The 24622-nt window shown below is 37.1% G+C and overlaps 1 protein-coding gene across 3 annotated transcripts in view; it reads right to left on the bottom strand.

The window, feature by feature from the left end:
• The window catches only part of AGTR1 (angiotensin II receptor type 1), a 46369-nt gene that overhangs the window by 8737 nt on the left and 13010 nt on the right, over positions 1 to 24622 (bottom strand). The window contains exon 3 of one of the 3 annotated variants that reach the window (XM_027581718.2): positions 11438 to 11601. The exons of the other annotated variants lie outside the window; for them this stretch is intronic. The gene's annotated coding sequence lies outside the window, so the exon portion shown is untranslated. The remainder of the gene's footprint in view (positions 1 to 11437; positions 11602 to 24622) is intronic. 3 annotated transcript variants of the gene reach the window in all.

Below are 24622 nucleotides of genomic sequence, written 5' to 3'. Positions count from 1 at the left end.
GGAAGAAGCAGGCTCCCCGCTGAGCAGGTAGCCCTACTGCGCGGGCCTTGATCCCAGGACCCTGTGGTCATCACCTGAGCCAAAGGCAGATGCTTAACTGATGGAGCCACTCAGGTGTCCCATGTGGTCTCAATTCTTATTCAGAGCTTTGATTTGATATTTTATGTGTTTAGAGAAAGAAGGGTAATGTCCATGATTGCTTAGTTTATTGTCTTCATCTTGACTGGAAGCTGCCCTACACATTATTTGGAGATAATGGTTAAGTTGCTTGGACGCAATAAACTTTGGATTATAGTCTTGCCCTTATTCATGCTCACTTCTGCCCCCATTATGCCTTTTAATGAAGCATGCGAGCCCTTCTGGTGGTACTCTTTTCCATCATGGTAAATCCTGGCAGCCATGAAGAAGGGAGCATGGCAGAGAGCTTGGCACCATGGGGCAAGTGACCAGAATTGCTTTTAAGTCAGATGCACGAGAGAATGGCTGGCAATCCTAGACTAACCTCTCTATGTTAAATACTTTTCTGGGAGATGATTTTGTTTACCTCTTCAATTCCTAGGTGAATATTTTTCTTAGAACACACAATATATTTTGATACAATTATTAATGCCATACTGAATAAGTACTCAAGATTCAGTGTCCTTAAGCTTAATGAATGGCTGTATGATATGTCTGAGTGGTAAAAAGTGGTTTCTGGCCCTCTTTCCAAGTCAGTATCATCCACTGTGGCCTGGCCTCACAAGAAATGAAAATAGAACTGCCTTCTTATTTCTGCACATACCAGTTGTAACCAACTGTGGTGATGGTGGTTAAATGTCCTGCCATCCTCAACTAGCCCTCCCCTCTGCTTTCCAAAATAGCCCAAGAATAGAAAGAACTCAGCTTTATGAAAGAAAATTCAGAAGTTCCTTCCAGGTTAGGGTATACACTTCAACGAAGGTAAAATGTGAATCCTAAATTTTTGCTTATTAGAAATTATTCAATACTTTAATATCTAATAATGTAACACTAAATTACAGTTCAATTTCTTTCCACTTCAGATGCTTCTATTTATCATACGTTACAGTTCAAATAACTCACCTGTGATGAATATCCCAAGCCCCCAAACAACTCCCTTTATTCCTATGATATTTCTTCCTACTCTTTTTGTATCTTAAACTCTTGGCTGTTTTTTGTTGTATTTTTAATTTTTTTAATTTCAGAAAGAAAAGAGAAACAGGTAGGAACGAGATATATGTCATTAAGTCTAATCACATGCTAGAAATCATCTTTTGACCTGTTGGAGTTAGTAGAAAATATTCTTATGTTAAAAATAGAGGGTCATGGAAGGCTTTAGTGACCCTCGAAAGAGTTGTGCTGTGCAGACTAGAGAAAAGGAAAATAAATCCAGCTTGGAAGAAGGCTTGTATATAAATAAACTCCTGTTCTCTTATACTCCCAAATTCCTCAAACGTAAGGACTCAGAATTTCCCCAAGGGAATCATAACCACATTTCAAAGGATCAGCATCTCAGCCATTCATCAAAAGGGAGGAAACATCATTTTTAATAATATGGCTCTTGGAGACTGTTCACAAGCTTTTCTTTTTCAACAGATGCAAAAGGCAGCTCCAATGTGGGCATCTCCGTCAACAGCTGTTTTATCCAACTTGTGAGCAAAACCCAAATTTTGTATGTTAAGGCACTTCATATTTGCTTCTCTGAGACTTTAAATCAGCAGCAGAAACTGCCTATCTCATTTCACATTCCACTTTAAAGGGGTATGAGGAAAGTTACTGGGAAAGAAAGGAAGTGTTAATTAATTTGTACTCTTAAGAAATCATGATATTATTATAGAATTTATATGTATTACGAGTTTTATGTTAGAAATTACTGGCCACATGGCAGTTCATTTCAGATTTAAGTTTTTAACATTATAGAAATCACCTAATCATACATTTAATTTAATTTTTTAAATCTTTTTTAAATTTTAAGTTTTGTCTTTTTTTTATTATGTTCAATTAGCTAACATATAGTACATCATTAGTTTTTGATGTAGTGTTCAATGATTCATTAGTTGCATATAACCCAGTGCTCATAATTATACATTTTAAATGAAGCTAGAAGGATCAAATATTACCTGTATTGTACATGTTTCCCCAAATTGCCCAATGTTCTGACTGCAGTAGGAATACTCTTTGAATGATAGTCTACAAATTGGTCCTACACAATGTATAAGGAGACTAGAATTCTAATTTTGGCTTTCTCATTCACTAACTAGGTGACCTTGAACCAGTCACTTAGCTTCTTTAGACCTCTGCATTCTCTGGGAACTGGTACGTGGTTAAAGAAATCTCCTGAAACACTGAAAGTTTATAACCTTTCTTTGAAACAGGTATATATCTTTTGAGGACAAAGGCAATAATGGCTTAACAAATAGAAATGACTTGATAAATCCTTAAATCAGCCAGCATCTAACTATCGATATGGATGTTATTCATGCCACAATGATTTAATAACATTCTGTAGTTAAATACAAGAAGTTTTTTTCTTAAAAACAAAATGAATTTTACCTTTTACTGAAGATAAAGAAACTCTATTTAAGAGTATTATATTATAGTGACATTGGTTTTTCTCCCCATTTTTTAGATTATCTACTCAAAGAAATGTTTTCCCAGCACAGCATTTGGATAGCTCGTAGTGACCCTAGATTATTGAGGTCAAGTGTATAAGTTTGAGCCCTAATCTAGACTAGCTAGATTAGTTTCTAGACTGTGAGCCTCTCAGGCATCCCCTGTATTATTCATTGGCAATTCCAGGTGAAAGGGTAAAGACAGATTGTTTCATAGCTGCAAATCAAAATTACAAGCATGCCCTGCAGTTAGGGAGTCAGGATTACATCATCCTATGAAAAAGGTGGCACAATGTGTTATTGTTAAAATAACTCATACAGAACAAACCTAGTTTCAGATTTCTTTGTTGGGAAGATACAACTTTTTTAAAGTTTAGCAAATAGTTAATGGGATTCAGTTGCCCAGATAAAAACACAGAGGTGAGGGGCGACTGGGTGGCTCAGTCGGTTAAGCGGCTGCCTTCAGCCCAGGTCATGATTCCGGGGTCCTGGGATCAAGTCCCATGTCCGGCTCCCTGCTGAGCGGGGAGCCTGCTTCTCCCTCTCCCTCTACCTGCCGCTCCCCCTGCTTGTACTCTCTCTCTCTAATAAAAAATAAAAAAAAAAATCTTAAAAAAAAACCCACAGAGGTGAGGGCAGAGTATTATAAAAGAACCTCACAGTAATATATTATTTAAAATAATATTTTGAAGTAGTATATTAGAGTGTTTTGAAGGGCTAAATGGACTTTGTCCTAAGAAAATGAATTCTGTAAGGTAATGTTTGATTTTATCATAGAACTGCATTTTTTTTGAAACAAGTTTTCTTGCTACTTTTTTCTTTTTAACATTAAAGTGCTGTGAAAACTGAGAGACAGCAGAATAGTCTCTCAGAGAAAGCACTGGACGAGAGTTCTGTCAGTCTGCTCTGTCACTAACCACTGACACAATCATACACAGGTAATTTAGCCTCTTTGTTATCCCTTCAATATTACAAAATATTTAGAATGGAAATACTGACCCTTGTTCTCACCTCTATTTCATAGATTGCTAAAGGTAAACAGTGAGGTCTTAGGAAGACATAAAAGCACTTTGAAAATATAAATGTTATGATTTCTGTAATGGAAGGATAAGTGAAATTTAAATAAGGAAAGCTCAGAACTTCAAAAACTAATGGATTTTTTTTATTCAGAAATTCAGCAGAAACACTTTTCATTATTTTAATCTAATGCATTTATTTCAAGAATTATAATGAGGCATTTGATTAATGCTGAAAGAAAGGTCAAATGGTAGATACTGTATGGCTTCTACATTTAATACTTGTGGCAGCAAATGTCTTGCGTATAATGTGGGGCCCTCAGACTAAATCTGACCAACAGATTTATTTTCTTTGGCCCCTGAAGCACTTCCAGCTTTTGGGATTTGAATTTTCTGTGGTTTACTAGTCCCCACTGCTGTTTTCCAATTCTTTAGGTCAGTGCTGTTCAAAAGAAATTTTATGTGAACCACATATGTAATTAAAAATTTCCTAGTAGCCACACTAAACAAGTAAAAAGAAATAGGTGAAATTAATTTTGATAATGTTATTTAATCCAATATATCCAAAATATTATCATTTCAACATGTAGTCGATATAAAAATGAAAATATTTTACATTTTTGGGGGTACCAACTCTTAAAAATTAGGAGTACAGTTTTATATTTCCAGCACATCTCAGTTGGAAGTAGCTGAACACTTGAAGAGTTCAGTCATCACTTGGGGCTGACTACCAAATTAGACAATAGATGCTTCCCTCACCTACAGAGCCCTTCTAGCAATGGTTCTGAAAATGTGGTCCTGGGAACAGCAGCATCAGCCTCACCTGGGAATTCCTTAGGAGTGCAAATCTCAGGCCCCACTCCAGACCTACTGAATCAGAAACTCTGTGGGTGGGGTCCAGCAGGCTATGTTTTAATGAGCCCTCCAGGTAGTTCTGATGCACACTAATGTTTAAAAATCATTGCCCTACTGTCATCTTAATTTGCAACTCTGGCTTGCGTGCTGCTAATCGTGATTAATGGGCAAAACCAAATCCAACAAATGAAAAAAGTGCCCTCAACTGAAATGCTTTCATTTGGCTCTTCTGAGGTATCAAAACCTGAAGTAAGTATGACAGACTCCTAAAATACAGCTTGGGAATTATTCATTAGATTGTGTTTTCCTTTCAGACATTCAGGACTAGTGTAGTTAAGGGGTGCCCAATAGGATGTCACCTAAAAAAATACTCCTTGCACTCATTCATAAATGTCTGGAATTTCTTTAAGTGGGATTGGGTTGATAATACCCACTTCCATACCTCCAAGATCTACCTGAGGGAGGAGATAAACTGACTCAGGTGAAAGCCAGACTACCACAGTAGAAGAGCATGGTGATGGGAACCAAAAGATCAGAATCAGTACATGAATTTACCTCTTACGAGCTATGGAGTCTTTAGCTTTTCTCTTGACCTGTGACTCATTTTCTTCATCTGAAAAATGATAATGAAGAAGTAAAAGATACCTGTCCTGTCAGGCTCACAACATTGCTGGGAACCTCATGAGATAATATATGTGGAGGCAGTCATAAGATCCTGTAGATCTGAGACTTTTGTTAGTGTTATTAAATTTACACTATGGTGTAAATGACTAACTCCCCCCCTACAAGCAAATCTGGATAAGGAGAGCTGGGGCACTGCACTGGGTGCTGCAAGCGGAAGAAGCGAATGTACCCGAAAGAGAGGTGCAGAGAGGGAGGCTGATGGCACTGCTGACAAGCTACTTGGATTGGAGGGTTCTGCCAGCTCCAATCATTCTCTTGAATACCTATACAATTTTTAAATATAAATTACAATGATACTACACCACTGATTATAATAAAAAGTTTAGACCACTCTATCTGCTATTATTTCCATTCCATTCATTTCTATGTGGGACTACTTGTGCTTTCTAACTAAACGGCCCGTGATAAGCGGCACAAATGCTGGGCCAATAAAAGGTAACAATACTTTGCCAACTGGAAAATACGATGAGATACTGGTGACTGCCTTCCTGTGAAAACTTCATTAGCAATAAATGGGTTACCAGATGTCACACGTCAGATTTGAAATTAAAATATATTCCCAGTCTTTGTGTGCAGTCTGAGCGGCAGGGAAAAAAGTGAACTCTTTCCCAGAGAGCTGCATAAGTTACTGCACCACTTTTGCCTTCAATTGTCTGTTTCTCCTCTAAATGTAAAATAAAATGTATGCCTTGGTTTGTAAAGTGGAAATATAGCAATTCTGTTTAGAAGGGCTATGTAGTGAAGTGGCACATTACTCATGCAGCAACTCTTTAAGGACAAGGAGAGTATTTTTGAACATTCTCTGCCACGCCAAGACCACCATCTCCTCTTGTTTTTAACTTTGCTGTAGCAATTCGTCCTTTTCTTGCCTTCGCTTTCAGCCAGCAATTTCTGCTTTTATTCCTGACAACAAAACTGTCCAAGTCAGCAACTGTCAACGTCGACTCCACTCTTCCTGAACCTGCTGTAACAACAGCACTTCCCTGTCTTCACAATCGTAAAACTCTTCTTGTTCTTCCAGCTAGCTAAGTCGACTCTGTTCTTGTCCTCAAAGTTACAGGCCTCCAATCCGAAATCAACTGTGGTTAGGGAGGGAACCCCACAGTCGGAAATAGGACAGCAGAACTGCACTGGAGCCAGAAGAAATGTCCAATGCTAAGCCAGTGTGACAGAAATATCTAACATCCTCGAGTTTTTATAAACAAATATTTTTGTCTAAAGAAGGTCCATGTTCCTTTGCAATTTCAAAATCTCCAGTTACTTGGTTCCAGCTGAAGACTATGGATGTTTGAAACTATTTCCCCCCCCCCCCAATTTATTTTGGGTCTAGCTTCTGTAGATAGGTGAAGCTAAAAAACGAATTAGAGGGTGAAAGTGAATTATCACTCTTAAGCCTCCTCTTGGAGAAATATTTGCAGTACTTCTCCCTTATTTGTTGGGATACATTCCAAGACCCCCAGTAGATGCCTGAAACCATGGATATGGAACGCTATATATATATATAGTGTGTTTTTTTCCTCTGCATAAGTACCTATGATAAAGTTAATTTATAAATTAGGCATAATGAGAGATTAAGAATAATAACTAATAATAAAACAGAACAATTGTAACAATATACTGTAATAAAAGTTATGTGAATGTGGTCTCTCTCTCAAAATACCTTGTATTGTACTGACTCTTCTTATAATGATGTGAGATGATCAAATATGTATGTGACCAGATGAACTGAGGTGCATGACATAGGTTGTGACCTAGCATTAGGCTATTATTGACCTTCTGCCAGTATGTCAGGAGGAGGATCATCTGCTTCCAGACCGCAGGTAACTGAAACTGTGGAAAGCGAAACCACATATAAGGGGGTGGGGACTACTGTATATAGAATTTCTTTACACATAGAAATCCCCCAAAGTACTTACAAATTTATTTCTGGAACACTGACTACTCATCAGATGCTGGGGATGCAAGACCTACTGCCCTTTGAACTGCACATACAGGAAGACAGAGCATCGTTGAAGTGATTAGCTCTATCAGTGGGGAAAATGTCAATTTAAACTTTTCAATTAATAACTTCAGCACAGAGTGACACACAAGTGTTCAGATAAATTTATTTAATGTACAGTTGTTTTATACTCTATGATTTTGCTGGTATCTGAGGCACTAAGATGACTTATAAAAGTGGCTGAGTATTAACATTAGTTATATTTATAAGTTATGATTAATTGAATGTTCATTATGCACCAAGCATCGTGATAATTGCTTTCATATTTATAAGAGCCTTGTTTTTGACTGAACTGTGTCCTTTCAAAATCCACAGGTTGAAACCTTAATACTCAATGGAGGTAGGGCCTTTTAAGAAGTAATTATTGGTAAATGAGGTCATGAGGTTGGGACCCTAATCCAATGTGATGGGTGTCCTCATAAGAGGAAGACCACATTAGGAATGTGCTTACATGGAGGAAAAGATATGTGAGAGGTCTATCAGAAGGTGGCCATCTGCAAGTGAAGGATAGAGGTCTCACCAGAAACCAACCCTGCTGACACCTTGATCTTGAACTTCTAGCCTGCAGACCCATGAGAAAGTAAATTTCTGTAGTTGAAGCTACCCAGGCTGTGGTATTTTGTTAAGGTAGTCCTAACAAACTACAACAAGGCCTATGAGAGTAAGCACTATTATTCCCATTCTTCAGATGAGGAAACTGAGGCTGAGAGAGCAGGTCCTTACATTTTTGAGATTCTAAAATTTCAAGGCTCAGTTATTTTTTGGGGGGGGTAAGGTCATCATTTCAAACTCTAGTTCAGTGCTTCTCAGTGAGGGGTAATTTTGCCCTTCCAGGGACATTTGGCAATGTCTGGAGACATTTTTGGTTCTTACAACAGGGGGAGAGGGGGAGAGGCAATGTTACTTGCATCTAGTGGGTAGAGACCAGGGATACTACTAATCATCTTACAAGGCACAGGGCAGGACCCCACAACAAAGAATTATCGAGCCTAAGATGTCAGTTGTGCAGCTCTTGAGAAACCTTATTCTAGTCCCCCCCCCACTTTTTTTCAATTCTTGACATCTGTAGTTCCTGTTTTTTTTTATGGAATAAGTTAACTGTATACTATAGCTTATTAGTAGCTTTTGTTTCAAGTATTATATTCATATCATCCCAGGGAAACTATAGATCAAAAGGTAAAATCCTGCTGAGTAACCTTCAGATGTCCAAGGCCATGTTTAGTACTTAGTAGGAGTTCTGAAATTATACGTTGACTAAATATCTGTTGTGCCAGATCATTCTAGAAATTACCCTCTCTAAGCATTTTCCAGAACTCCAGGATTCTGCATAAGTACACCTGAAAAGAGATGTGAGCTTAGAATTATTATAAGGTCTTTAAGGGATTTGATCGCTGTTGTAGCGGCCCCAAAGTTACCTCTGGAAGGAGGAAGCCACCATGTCCGGAAGTCAAACCCTGCCCTCTGGTGGCATCACTGCCATAGACACTGCTGGGAATCTGACAGGGCCAGAGTCAATCTGCAGTGTTAGGGTCTGAACTGACTTCGCAATATTTAAATGTAAATTCAACTTTATATTCACACGAGGGCTTTGTTCCCCTCTGTGGAATAACACATTAAATGTAATCTGTCATTGAGGCTCTCATTAGAATAAAACCAAGTACACAAAAGTGAGAGAGAGGATGAACATACCATTAGTTACAAACCATACTCTGCAAGTTTGGCAACCCAAGAGTTTCAGTTACTTAGTTTGAGTCTTTCATACTTGCCTCCTCTACCCAACTGATTTTCTGATCCATAAAGGCACTAAGTAATTGTTTTTTATAGCCGAGGAAGAACATTTCTAGAAAAAGGATTTCTAAAGGAGCGATACTAATAGAGTCCCATGACAAGAATATTAATTATGGGTTCATGTGGTACTGTCCCTACAAATTCCTTGTGGACTAGTTCTAGCACCATTGTGTTTGAAATACCAGCTAAACCTGAGCAATTATATTGCCCCTTTTTCCTTTAAGAACTCTATTCTCTCACTAGGAAAACACCACTGTACTTCTTATCACAGAGTACAGCCTTTTCTGTATACTGATGCCAAACGGGTAACATTTTAGTGAGGCATTTGAAGTTGTGATATGCAACTCCATGGGAGACAAACAAGGTCATTTAGAAGGTCTTTTCATTGAGAACATCAGAGCTTTCAAAAGATGCAGGCAGCCTTTCCTGGATAATTGAGGTAAAACATAAATAAGAAAAAAATCCTCATAAAGTACAAAAATAAACAATCAGATGGAAACACTCAGAATTAAGAGTGAAAAGATACAGTGAACGTTGATGTCAAATCTTAATACTATATAAAACCAAAAGTAGTGAGTAAGAAAGCAACATAATTTAAGAAATTGAAGAGTAGAAATCAGTTGACTGAAGTTAGCGGGGTAAAAAAAAAAAAAAAAAAGACTTAGTCCAAACATGAGTCTAGAACTAGGAGTAGGGGTTTTGGGGGTTATTTCTTTGTCTCTCTAGAAATTAAAACCTTAGGCAAATCATGAAACCTTCATTGGACTTTGACCTGACAAATGGGAATGAGACTATAAAGTCTCTACCTTGCCATTGGAAGAATGTTGTAAGATTATATGTTTAACATAATTTCCTTAAAAGACAGTATATTATACCCATTCAGTGTGAATAGATTAGAAACAATAAAAACAAGTTTAACACATGACTGAAGTGGAAAGCTAATGTATATATTAAGAGGTATTTATTCAGCACTTAGAATTTGAAAAGGAAACATTAACTTTAGTAGAGTCTGTTGGCTGTCAGGCGTCACAGGAAATAACCCATAAGCTTTGCAGTCACAGAGGTCAGTTAAGATACCAGCTCCACCTTTGACTTAATCATATAACTGGTTAAATTATTCACCTTCTTTGAGACTTAGTCTCCGCATCTTTAAAATGGGATAAAAATTTACTATATACTGTTAATGTGAGGGTTAAATAAGACATGGAGGAAAAGAGTTCCATATATTAAACAATAAATGTTATCTATTGTTATTATCATTATTTATATTCTCAATATATATTCATACGTTCCCACATAATACTAAGTAAATTGCTCCATAAAATTTTACTTTACATATGTATAGTTTGCCATGTTATTACACATAGCCAAGAACAGACTGGAACAATGTTAGGAGCCCTATCCATACAATACAATATAGTGATATAATTTGTTATTAATCCCATAAAGCAATGTAAAGGATCCAGGAAGGATCCATTTTTTAAAAGAAGTGAAAGTATGAACATATAAGGGCAGATGGTTTTCAGATTACTTTAAGTTGGAGGGGGAAAAAATATCACACTATAGACCTTTGGTTGGTGAATCACACCTCAACTAATTAAATGGCAAAAATTTCCTTCAAAATGCAGAGTTCAGAGAAAAGAATTTCTTTGCCAACAACTCCCCTAGTATTCATATAAGTCTCTCCCTTGAATTATCTGACTTAACATGTGGTAATTGTTGTTCTTTAATATGATTTCACGAGATTCACTTTCGAATAATTATATAACACTGTATTGTTTCTGGTAATAACATTTTTGGCATTACTTTATTACTGTATGAAATAATGGGAAAACAAAATAGGCTAAGTATTTTTGTACTCAGAATAGAGTAGGCAGATTTGTGAAGTTCATTAGAATTTTGTGATTATATACATAATATAATGTACTAATAATTTTGGATTTCTTGATATGAAGAGGTTCTAATTCAAAGAAAGTGTTTAGAAATCAGTATTTCAGTAGGCATGGTTGTATACATGTCAATGATCAGTTAAAAGCCATTCTCTAGATAAATTACATGGTTTATGTTATGCCAACAAATTAAGAGGTTCTCTTTACATAAAATGTCGAATGACTTTTGAATGGTCTTTCACTTTAGGTTTGGAGAGCAGTTTTATCTCAATGCAGATCAGGACGTCACAGAAATCTCTGCTATAGAAGGAAATTTATAGGTCATATTTATTCCTTTTCTTCTTCAGAGAAATATAGGAATATATTTTGTATGCCCTTTGTCCCTGTAAAAATACACAATTACTGTATTCTAAATCGTGTTTTTGTTGTCAGGTTATCCAAGCAAAGTCTCTTTTCACCTATAATGTTGTTGAACTATTATTATCTACAGTCTTTTGCTTTTATTGAAACAACTTAAGTCAGAGATTCATAACATTTTATTGCTGGAATAGTCTCTAGAAATTACATGCTCCAAGGTTCACATATTCAAATACTTACAGGGGCTGGGAATAACAGTTGAGGGAAGCAGTCATGGTGGTGAATGGAAGGCCCTTCCTCTTTCTCAGAGGAGGTGGGGGGTAGGGAGTCTCACTTCTCAGCTATAGCCATTTGTGCCAGTCGTGATGTAGGGAAGCACAGGATGCTTTTTTTAAAAATATAAGCTGGAAATATAAATTTTATTTGAAATATCCTATTTTGAAATGTTTTCAATTAATACAAATAGTAATAATAATAATAATAGCAGCAACACTGTGTAGAACAGAACTCTTCTGAAGATCAAGTTTGGTCCAAGGGCTGCCAATCTAGAATCTAGGATCCAGGCCAACTGCCTAATTTTATAACTGAGAAAACAGACCCTAAGCCCCACAAGATGCTGCAGACCGCCATATTTCAGTGTTTTTATATTACACTAAGTACTTGAAGTACACCTCTTTCAGAAATTCCCCTTCCGTTTCCACATTGAACAACAATCTATGGCGGAGGATTTGGAGGTAGTGGGAAAACAGAGATGTGATGGACTGAGGTTATTGTTCATTCCTGCTGTCATCCGGCCAGTCTGCCCCATCTGGGTGTGCAGGAGGAGAGCCTAGCTCAGAGTATGAGAACTGTTCCAGAATGGCAGCCTAGATGTCACTCCCTCCTTCACTGTTTCCAATAGCAACTTATTTTTCCCTTTTCATTGTTCCATATTGTTAAAGATACTATTAGTCTTTTAGAGCTGTTGCTGCATTTCATCAAAGTCTCCAAATGGGTGAATACAGTATAGAATCTGTTACATTTGGGTATTCTTTCAGATTATTTTGACATTTATTCAAAAAATATCATCTACCAAAAGGAAGATCAATAATGAAAGAGACTGCGGCTATTTCATAGAGCCACACTGCCCTAATGGCCCTGGTTATATAACCGGTAATGAGGTTAAATTTTAAAAATACTTTTAATAAGTTCTGAAAAATACTTATTTTTCAAATAAATATTTATTATTATATTATTTATTCATTGTCAAGTAAAGTGTTTCTAAAGTGAACTGTGATGCTCCAAGCAAGAAATTATTTACTCATTTGTGTTTTTGATACCAATATATTTTCTAAATTAATTCACTGCAGGTTTAAGGAAAACACAGAAGTACATAAGGAGAATATATCTGGTATTGATTAGGTGGATACATTGAGGGAATTATACAGGATTAATAATGAATATGGAGTATTTCTGATGAATGGTAACACTTGGCTAGCCGATACATTTCTTTGGCCTCTAGCCCTAATAAACTTCCTGGACAAGTTGATTTTTCAGTTTTGTTGGAAAAATAGTTTAGTTCTCATGAGCATATTTTGAATTCTGCAAAAGGACAACATGTACATTTTGGTTAATTGCCTGGTTAGCTGGAAGAACACAGATCATGGTTTTACACATGGTACCTTAGATGGGAAGAGTGGGGAGCTGTAGAAGTACTAACTTCTATTTTAATTTTATTTTGTGTGAAAAGATCAAATTTCATGCTTTTTCAAGCTATGGAGGTTTCAAGGTAAGACGGAAAACAAAGACAGAAAATGTTGGTCTGATAATGTAAACTTCCTTATAACTCAGGAGGTGCCATGTTGAGGACCACTAGCCGCTGCTTTACTGAGAAGTCTTTATGCTAGAACGAAGGAGTAGCAGTCTGTGGAAGGTAGTGGAATCTGCTCATTGGGCAGAGAGAGGCACGGGCCAGGGTGGGGGGTGGGGGGGATCAAAGTGAGATGGGAAAGGTCCACATGGCCCAACAGGGCTCCATGGCTTCAGGAACGCCGTTGTCTTTAGCTGGTAACCACCTGCTAGAGGCAACATTTGCCTGGGAGTTGTAGTAATAAGCAAGTATTAAGTATTAGGCTGCTGGGATCAAACTCAGAATCCAGGGAAGAATATTGTGGGTACAGTAGAAGGAACATCTTAGTATCTGAAGTCTCAATGTGCATTTTCATCTGAGATACTGTAGTTTTCATCTCCAGCAATTCAGTTTCAGTCTTTTTTATATCTTACATGTCTCTACTTAATGTTCAAACTTTCCTCTAGCTCCTTGAACATATGGAACACACTTATAATAACCACTTAATATCCTTGTGCATTAATTCTATCATCTGTATCATTACTGAGTCTGTTTCCATTGATTGATTTTTTTTTCTCATTATAGATTGTACTTTCCTGCCTCTTTGCACGCCTGATAATTTTTGAATGGATGCTAAATGCTGCGAATTTTGCCTTGTTGGTTATTGGATGTTTTTGTATTCTTACAAATATTCTCCAGCTTTGTTCTGGGAAGCAGTTAAGTTGCTTGCAAATGGTTTGATCCCTTCAGATCTGGCCTTTACGCTTTGTTAGGTGGGACCAGAGCAGCGTTTAGTCTAGGATGATTTTTTTTTTTTTCTTATTCTGGAGGCAAAAAAATCCTTCTGAGTATACCACCTGATGCCCCATGAATTACAAGGTTTTTTACTCTGTCTGGTGGGAACAGGAATTATTTTTTGGCTTTGGATGTTCTCTGGAGATTGTCCCCTCTAATCCTCTTGGATGATTACTCATACACATGCACTGAAACACAAGGGGGATCCTTTGCAGATTACTGGGCTTTTCTTTTGTAAAACTCTCTGGTACTCAGCCCTGTGAACTCTAGCTCCTTGCCTCTCTGGACTCTTGCCTCCATCTCCTCAACTCAGGGAGACCTGGGAGCTCCTTCTGGGTTCTTCTTTGTGCCATGGCTGGAAACTATCCCCAGGCAGTGAGCTGGGACAACCATAGGGTTCGCTTCATTTATATCCCATCGCTTAGAGATCACTGTCTTTTGTTGTCTCATGTATACTGTCTTGAAAGCATTGCCTCATATATTGTTTCATATATATAAAAATCATTGTTTCATATTTATATGTGTGTGTGTGAGAGAGAGAGAAAGAGAGAGAGAGAGAGATATGTTGTTTAGGTGAGAAGGTAAATAAATCCCTGTTACTCCATCTTGGCTGAACACAGAAGTCTCTGGGTTTTAGTTTTGACCCTACATCTTGTGTGTTATTTGATTTTGGAAGAATTACTGAGCCTTTTCCTCTTGTCTGTTTGTGAAATGGGGATAATAATATAATGATTAATCGATGGAATCATATAGGGGAGAACATGTCATAGTCTATGAGATCAGGCAAAGGAGTATCCATAGGCTGAAAGTGAACTTTAAAAAAACAAAACAAAACACAGCACCTGAGTGGGATGAACTTTCTCCCTAGCAGAAATCACCTGAACGTTTTTCTCTTGCCCAAACAGGGCACTTGCCTTATTTGTTGCCCTCACTCTAAATAATGGCCCTGCCCTTTACCTGTGGACCTACTGGTAAGGGATTATAGGCCAAAAGGCAGCTTGTCTCCTCCAAGAACCCATGGGGCAAAAAACAGGTTTATCTGAAGCATTCTGCCAAAGCTATACCAGCACACGACTATAGTACTATTAACAGAGTCTGTGTAATTTGTGTTTAAAAAATTGATTTTTTTCCTTATTTCACCTTAATTTAAAGTAATCACTTTTACCAAACTCCTGTGAAGTAAAATGCATAATTATAAATTGAGAACATCTGCCCACAATTGTAAATATTGGAACTCATTCAGCTTATAATCAGTACATTGAAATTTGAAAAGAAAGTGATTTTTTTAAAGAAAAGATATCTTTTTTCTGACATATTAAAATTCCAGCTTAGTAATGTGAGAAAATAATAAAATTGTATGGCTTTTTTATTGCATGTTTATTTAGGCCAAACCAGTATGAGGCAGCTAGATTAATTACTTTTTTACTGTTAAGTACTGTACATAGTTAATTATTTCATCTAAGTCGTGTCTGAGCCAAACCTGTGAATTACTGTTCATGCAGGGCAATGATGATAATTTATGTACTCCCTCCATGCTACAGCTTGTTAATATATTATTTTTGATTTGAAACTAGATGTTAAAAGTTTGCAAGAGGCTTTTAAAGACTACTCCGTGACATAAGTTCTAAAATTATGGATTTCAAAATTAAGGTTGACAACATGCTATAATAGGAAATTATTTAGATGATGGAATTGTAATACATTTGCCTGAAAAATATATTTTTCCATTTTCTACTCTGACCTGTTGATTCTTATAGTTTCAGCTTGTGCTTTTTACTCTGCCTGATTTTATGGTGTGGCTGTCACTTTGGGACCTTAGGTAGTTTTTCAACATGCATAAAACCTGATCTCACTCACTGTCCTAGTATGGCTAATCAGATGTTTAACGGTGGCTACCAAGTGCCCGATGGCTGCAAGTGCTTAAAGAAGTGCTCACAACCACCATGAACTCACCAAGCTAAACAGATGACACTGAATCCATTTTTAAAGTGTAGGAGGAGATTATGCTAAGTGAAATAAGTCAAGCAGAGAAAGTCAGTTTATCATAGGGTTTCCACTTATTTGTGGAACATAAGGAAGGTGAGCACGGAGGATGTTAGGAGAAGGAAGGGAAAATGAAGGGGGGGAGATCAGAGAAGAGATGAACCATGAGAGACTATGGACTCTGAGAAACAAACTGAGGGTTCTAGAGGGGAGGGGGTGGGGGATGGGTTAGCCTGGTGATGGGTATTAAGGAGGGCATGTTCTGCATGGAGCACTGGGTGTTATACAAAAACAATGGATCGTGGATCATCACATCAAAAACTAATGATGTATTGTATGGTGACTAACATAACATAATAAAATTTAAAAAATAAAGTGTAGGATCATCTTTACAAACTTTGAGTAACAGGTTCCCAGTGATACTTGTACATAGTCAACTGAAAGAGAACTTAAAAAGTTTTATAAATTCAAAAATTAAATTTTGAGATGCCGTTAAAAAAAGATGAAAAAATCAGTAAAAATAAAAAGTGTAATTAGAAAAATAAAAAGAGATGTTATAAAGTTTCCTTGCTACTCCCAGCCTGTCCTGGATGAGCCGCATTAGCACCACCTGGGAGCTTACTAGTAAAGCAGTCTAAGGGCCCATCCACACCTACGGAGCCAGAATCTGCATTTCAAGATTCTGCAGGTGATTTGCGCATTCATTCAAGGTTAGGAACCTAGTCTAGAGGGACATTCAGTGATCACTTAAGCCTGTGCATGGATCCAGCAGTTTGCCCTCCCCGTAGACTGGAGAGGGCCCCAGTCACTAAGCCCACTCTGGTGGCGGCATGGGGCTGCCCTTGGAGAGACCGGAGGACAGGACAGGTAAGCTTTGGCTGTGTGAGGGGCTCTTGCATTTTCCCGGGGAGCTCTTTCATGGGGAATTTAGAAGAAGAGTCCCAGTGAGGCAAAACCGTGTACCCAGGAAAAGAAATCTATTTCACATAACACAAATATCTATCGGGTCCATTCGTATAACAGATGAACTGGATGTTAATCTTTTGGATGAAAATCAATACAGATCCAGACTTCTTGCCGGGACTTTGGTGGGAAGGTCCTTGCTTATTTTAGGAGAATCAAGGAGCATCATAAAGGATGGCAGGTGTTTCACGTTCCCTTGAAGCACGTGCTTACCTTTTTTTGTTTATGTGAAATATGTGGCTTTTGCAATGTAATTTTAACTAGTAACTGTTTTTTTCTCCCCCCCCTTAAATTGCCTGCACTTGCCTCATAATTTCCTTTCCTTGCAGAGGCTTTCAAACTGTTCAGCCACTAGAGGTCTGTATTACCTATTTAAAAAACCATACCCAGCCAGCTGAGACTTTCAGTTCTCAATTTCAATATCTATTTCTATTTTTTAAGATTTAAAATCTTTTAAAGACATAATACCTGGGAATAAGAAGTCACCACAACTTAGGAAATGAAGGAGAAAAACTTGTTTCCCCTGCTATTTCCACTAGACAGCTGAGCACAGCTTCATACTCAAACTCAAAACTCATCGGCCAGTCACAAATCAGAGAACAAAATTTATTTTCCGAAAAATAGTTGTTTCCCTGATTTATTTTAAGATGTCTGTGTTTTTTAACTTTATATTTTAAAACATTTATTTTTCTCTTTCCACAAAAGTTATTCTCGGTTTTAAGACACTGATTTTACAACTTTTATGAGGGTTTTAAAATAAGATTTTCTTTTATTAGTCATCCAAGATTAGATTAAAAATTAATGTTCTCTCAGGCTTACTTTATAAGGCTCTGCTGTAATGTGATAAACTAATGAAGGAGCCTAGGTTTGCATGGTTAAAGCTGTAATTGAGGTGATGATTGTTAGTGATGCCTACTGTAGATTGGGTCCCTCAAGTTTTCACCGTGTTCCGTGTTTGCACAGGGATTTTTCACTAGAGTAGCGCATTTGGGCCTGCCCTTCGCCAGTAGCATTGCAGGCTCTGAGCCTTCCAGAAATCTAAAAATGAGGTGTGTCCTGTTTACAGAATACCTGATTAATAATGGTAAAAGCTTTTCATAACCTTATAGAACAAGGCTCCCTGAAACACAGCACACTCATAAATTCACATATTTAAATGGAATGGTTGAAAATATTGCAGACATAAAACCTGTGCCTTACTGTGTATTGCACCAGGGGTTTGGGATTCTGATGCTAGATTTTCATAGATTCTAATTATGCCTGCATTTGGAGTAAGTGGCTGCATTTGTTGCCAGGCAAGGTGTAAGGCTAAAAGGCTCCCTTCTTTTAAAAGGCATTATTGCATAATGTTCCTGGCCTGTACAGCTTCCAGAAGCATAAGCAGGTCTAGTGTGGCTTCTCTCTCAGTCTGTCACTTTATTAAGACATAACAATTTGCAAGTGTTATTTAGCAGATCAGCTGGGTTCATTTCAAAGGCTAATATTTAACAGAGAGGGAAATAACCCATCCCTATCCTTTTAAAAAGTGTTTTCTATGTATTCTCAGGCAAATTGCTTAGTGTCTTCCATAGATCTCAAAGCTAGGATTCAAGGATAATTTTAGTAATGTCTTATCCTGCTTGCCTACATAATCCAAATGATCAGTTCTACAGCAGAAGGAAACTAATTCACAGTACACTAATTTGTACCACAGACCGCATTATTTAAAGTAGTTATGTTTTTTTCTTCATTTCCTATTGCATTTTTGTGTCTGGCTGGTGGCATATGAATTAACAATTTTCTCACTGAAATGTGACAGAAAAATATCTGCTTTACCCTATCTTCAAAATTCCTTTCAGAGCTCTGGACTCTCCTACTATTCAAAATAATGCTAGCTTAAACTTGCACTCTGTATCAATATAAGCTAACACTAACAAGGTGTTCACTTATATAGGTATATGTAAAAACAAATGCTGATGATGTAGCAGTTAATGAAAAGCAACAGCAGGAAGATACCAGGCTCTGGAGAATTTGAAGGGTTACATATGGAAAAGAAATGGTCAGAACCAGGGTGTTGAAGTCAGTCCCAAATTCCAGTTCCGGTCCTGACACTGGTTAGCAAAGTGGACCCCTTAGGCTCAGTGTCCGTGAAAAAAATGAAGCCAATAAGATAACCTAGCCTATAGGGTTTGTTTGTTTGCTGCTTTTTGGTGGATTAAGTAAGAAAATGCAGACAAACTGACCAACTCAGTGCCTGATCCAGTAAGTGTCCAGTTAATGGATGTTGTTTGCCGCTTTGTGTCTCCATTTATAAAATAGCAATATAATACAATTGCAACAATCATAGCTACTTCCTAAGTGTTGTGGGAAGTTAAAATTATGTGTATGAAACAGTACTTGGCATGGTTTCTTCCCAAACTGGTCTCCCAAAGTTTTCACCCATAAAACTAAACTCCAAGTTGGGAGAATTTCAAGGATGACTCATTCTTGGATTGAGATTTTTTTTTTATTTTTAGCTTTTTGAGTGAGAAGATTTGCCATTTAGATGCTTTACATCTCACTTGTTTTTTTCTGATCTGAATGATGACTTAAATTTGTGAGTCTACCAGATTAAGAAGATAAAATATTGCATTGAAATAGTAGGTAAGTAGAGACAGAAATTATTTTCAGGGAAGTTGAAAAACTGAAATTAAGAATCTGTTCGACCTCAGGGAATGGAAAGAAAAAATGTGATCATGCTTAAAACACTATTTTCAAACATTTCATTACTCCAGCTCTAGGAATTGAGGAAAGTTTGTTTTCCCTTAAAATGCTGTATAGTAAGTATCTCCTTTCAGGAGAGAAATCTGTGGGAGAGGGATTGGAAGGAAGCTGTGACTAACTAGCTTTTTATTAGGGACCAAATACTGATTAAATTACAGGCATTATTTTAACTCTACTTGTCTTCCCAATACTATTGGGATTTAGAATTAGAATTGCTGTATTTTGCAACGAGCACTGAAGAGAACAAAGACCAGCTACTGACATACAACTAAAAAGGTTTTTCTCAGAGAAGGACTAGACTTGGCAGTTTGGCCTTCATGCAGCAATTTCCAAGGACACGCTGGAGTTACAAAAGAGGTACATGCTTTCTGAAATCAGAGGCACTCACCTGGACAGAAGTCCACATCAGTTCAAACTGACTTTCATGTTTTTGTGTGAGAAAAGGAAAACCTCTCATTTAAAGTTATGTGTTGTATACTCTCAATATGTTCTAGTTCCTTGCTGGGCTGATTTTATGGGATTTCATTGATATGCGGGGTACTGGGAAATAAATTCCTGTATAGTGATCAATAAATAACCATTTGTATTATTAACTAGCCCTAGGACCTGGAAGTATACCAGAAAAAGTTCTTTTGGGGTCATATTTCAGTTTAGAGAGCCAGCCACATATTGGCAGTTAAAGACTAAACCCCTACGTCTTTCTGTCAACTCAGCACAACCCCATTTCCAGGAATCTCCTTATATCACCACCACTTTGGAAATCAGATCATCATTTCCACTTCTGAGTACATACCTTAAAACTCTCCATATGTGCGAAAGAAATGTACAAAAACATTTACCGTAGCATTGTTAACCAGCCATTGGGTATTGCTTTTCTAGAATAAAGGAAGTTGCATTTTTTTTTTTCTCATTCTGTTCATGATCACTTCTCATTTATTACTCTTGGGGAAGTCTCTAATGGAAGCCTATAGGTCAGCTGGCCCATTTGGGGGAAGCATGACATCACAGATGCTTGTCTTTTCCTTGGCCTCATCTGCTAGACATAGTTACTAAGTCCTTTGCCTACGCTGGTAGGAGAGGAGCTGTAGAAAATCAAATTAGCAGGAGAGAAACTATTAGTCTTCATTTTCTTGTTTCCAACCTGCAAATACAGATTGTTAAATACACTTGTTCCCTGATCCTCATTAGGAAATCTTAAAGACTAGCAGGACAGGAAAAAAGCATGGGGATTATGAGAAAACAACACCGCTAAAATATAATGCATTGTCTGAATGAGAATTCAGACTATCCTACATTTGTAGCGTTGGTTGAATTTAAAATATTTCATTAAGTAGTTTTATTCCTTGTTCTATGTGGATGAATGCCGCATTTACAATCCCAAATGTATCTTTTTATTTAGAATTTTCTTTTTGTTGGACTTGGAGATAAAATAATTAAAATGGGATAACTAATATATGAAATCATTTTACATTTGGCGGTATCCCTGGGATTTGTTAACTTCACCAGTATATTTGTCTAAGAAGGCAAAGCTTTCACTAAAAATAATCTAATGGCAATGTTGTGTACTCCCAATTTTTTATTACTTGAGAAGTTTTACTTTCAGGCCCAGAGACGAGGGATTATAGGTCAGTGATAGACAAAGTGTTTTTGGAGTAAACCAAAGGCCCCAAACAAATAAGTTGGGTGTCCGGGAGGAACTGACATCAAATGCACATTTTTAATATTTAGAGTTCAAGTTATAGCCACAGAACCAACTGTTGGGGATTGAATCACAGACCTGACTTCTTTTTAAAATCTTCCATTTTGGAAACTTCACTACATTTCAAAGCATTTTAAGTCTTTAAATCATTTAGGTTTAAAATTCCATTTGTTTCTTCTCTTCTAGCACCCATTCTTAATGTTTCCAGTTTCTACCTATTAGTCCTGCTATTCTTCAATAACTTGATCTCTCTTTTGTTATATATTCTTTTTTTGTAGTTTCTAAGGATATTGGCCTAGGATTTGATGTACCTTGGATTTGCTGGCATAGTATTGCCTAGGGCCTTTGTTTTTGCTTTATGCTTTGCTCTTGCCTAGAGGAATCCTTCCCCAGATGTCCACAGAGTTCCTTCCTTCTTACTAAGGAGGCTTTCTCTAAATACCCTTTTAAAACTGCACCTTCTGGGGCGCCGGGTGGCTCAGTTGGTTAAGTGACTGCCTTCGGCTCGGGTCATGATCCTGGAGTCCCGGGATCGAGTCCCGCATCGGGCTCCCTGCTCAGCGGGGAGTCTGCTTCTCCCTCTGACCCTCTTCCCTCTCGTGCTCTCTATCTCTCATTCTCTCTCTCTCTCTAATAAATAAATAAAATCTTTAAAAAAAATAAAACTGCACCTTCCCCTCTCATTTCTATTGCCATTCTCTATGTCATGTAATGTATTGCATATTTTACTTGATTGTTTTTCTGTCTATATGCACCAGAATATAAGTTCTCTGAGGCCAGGGGTTTTTGTCTATAGCTCACACTGTCCTCAGGACTGAGAATAGTGTCTGGCAGGTAGGTATCTGACAGAAATACTCTGTGGATCACAGCAGAATCTGTTGCAAACTACAACTCTAAGTAGGAATAACTTGTATTTAACATCATTCTCATTCAGAAGGATTCTTACTCTCATGACATTTTATTTGATATTTTTTAGAGTCTGAGGAAGAAACTTTAGGATTAACCAATACCCATTCAATAACCAACTTCTAGATCACAATAGTTTTAAACCAAAATGTCATCAGGATTTGAGCAGTTAAATAAATATGTGAAGCACCTTTGTACGGCATTAGGTAACAGTGGGGTCTGTGATAAGCAGGAGAGTTTATATATTGCCTACTTACAGGCATTCGGATTTGAAAAATTAATTTAAAAGATAGCACTGTCTGAAGAAAATGTGTCTACCTGTGGTTTCAAAGGCCCACTTCAGCTGTCAGTATGTGGCTGACAGGACCATGAAGACATTTTCTAAGTCACATTGTTTTTTTCTACTTCTTTTTAACTATATACTCAGGTCTGGGTATATGCCCGACTCCACATCAGGATAGGAATACTCAACTGATCAAATCTAATTACATTTGCTTCCCAACTAAATTGTATATCACCTTCCCCTCCTGTGAGAGTTATGGCCCCTCTTGGGTCCTCAGCATCTGATTATTGCAAACCTAATTGATTTGCGACATTTCATTAATAAAGTTAACTAAAACTAATTATACATATTGAATAAAGGTTTCCCGTGAAATGAATTATTCTATTTAGCTTAAGGGTTCTTAATTGTTAGAATGAATTGCTGAGGAGGATTGCAGAATTACTTTCTCTTGGGATATATATATATGTATATATACACACACACACATATATATACACACACACTCAACCAATATGAGTTGATGGATAGTGACACCATAGAAACTAAAACAGAAAAAAATTTGATTAAATATGAAAATTAAAGATGTCAAACATCTTCCTAAGAAGATAAAAATCATAAAGTAGGTTACTTAGATCTCTTCATTTTGAGATGTTAAATTAGGTCTGTTAAATTTGTCATATACCTTAAGGAAGCTAAAATAAAAAATTTTAATTTATTGACATTTATTGTTTTATTCATAGTATGAATTTTCTTTCACTTAATTGGTACATATTCTATTTTTCACTCTTTAATTCAGGTAGTAAGTTCTGTCTAATTCATCCATCTAATTAAGTCTAAATTCTAGCAGAAATCCAAGAGGAGCTTACTACTACTTCAGTTGTCCCACCAAGCTGATGTGTTGTGGGCAGTCGTTCTCACAAATAGGTTCATTTCTAAAGTTCCCTATTTGTTCAACTGTGTATAAATATGTTCTATGTAAAATGAAGACAAGCATTCATTAATGGTTTAGAGTCAAATAAAATATGGCTGAGCTATTAGTATTATATATATCACATGAGAAGCTCTTGTCATCAGTGGCTCCAATTTGCATTGCTTTCACACTGCCAAAGGAGTTTGGACTTCCTGCTTTACACTGTTAAAACAATTGTTTTGTCCTCCTGCTCTGTACACTGCCCATACTAGAGGGACCAGAAGCAGTGAAACACCCATTTTGTTCTTCCTCTTTGACTTGGGAACATCACTGAGGAGCCAAAGTTTAGGGTCTAGCCTTTACCCACTGCCTAGTTTTATCTACAGTAGCTCTGTTTGCTTTCTATGGTGACCCATGCTGTGTGTGGAAGTTTTTTGGCCTTGCCTACATGAGAGGAGGAGGAAGGCTGTTCCTGACTGGATTTTGGACTTGCAGTATGACATTCTTCTTGTTGTCCCAGAGCCCCCTAGCATTTAAGTTCTGAAAAGGTGTCCAAGACCTAGTTCCAGATAACCACCTTTCACCAGATCTGTGTTGTGTTATTACCTTTCGAAGATATTTTGCACTTTCTGGAATTTAAAAAAATGCTTCCTACGTGTCTAAATCTTCTTAAAAGTCTTAAAAGGAATGACTAGTTGAAGGCGAAGGATGACAGTATTTTTGGTACTAGTCAAAGGTTCTCTCTGCCAGCAAAACAGAGCCTCCACATTTTGATGCTAATTCTCTGAACTCTTTTAATTATTAAAAATATTAACAGTAACCTAAATTTGTGTCTCCTATATGGTCAGTTATGTGCTAAGCATACCTAGCTCTATTTTTCAAGCCTAGGAACAGTGTTTCTAAGAATATACTGTGGATAATAGGTTATTTGGAGTAAACCTGTTAATCTATAAAGAAAGCTATGTTTTTGTTTATTGTAAGAACCACCCCTCAAATGACTACCTTTTACTTTGCCTTTTTTTCATTGGTAAGACTTGGATTCATACTTGAAAATTCCAAACTGGGTGCAAACTTCTATTATATATGCTTTTATTGAAAAATAATACTATTAAATGTGTAAAGGGAATACAGGTTGTATATTTATATGCTTTTCTCATAGTTATATAGCTATTTCAAATCCTTGATGCTTTGATGACTCAAAGACAAATTTGTTTTTAATTTTTTGCCTTGTGTAACACACAACCATTAGTCCAGAAACCAAATGTAATTGAATACTAGGTATAAGTGACTAGAAAGTAATTGAGACTGACATTTTA

The sequence above is a fragment of the Zalophus californianus genome, chromosome 1 (assembly GCF_009762305.2).
Source record: "Zalophus californianus isolate mZalCal1 chromosome 1, mZalCal1.pri.v2, whole genome shotgun sequence".
In the NCBI taxonomy this organism is placed as follows: domain Eukaryota; kingdom Metazoa; phylum Chordata; class Mammalia; order Carnivora; family Otariidae; genus Zalophus; species Zalophus californianus.
This window is presented reverse-complemented; position numbering and strand designations above follow the sequence as displayed.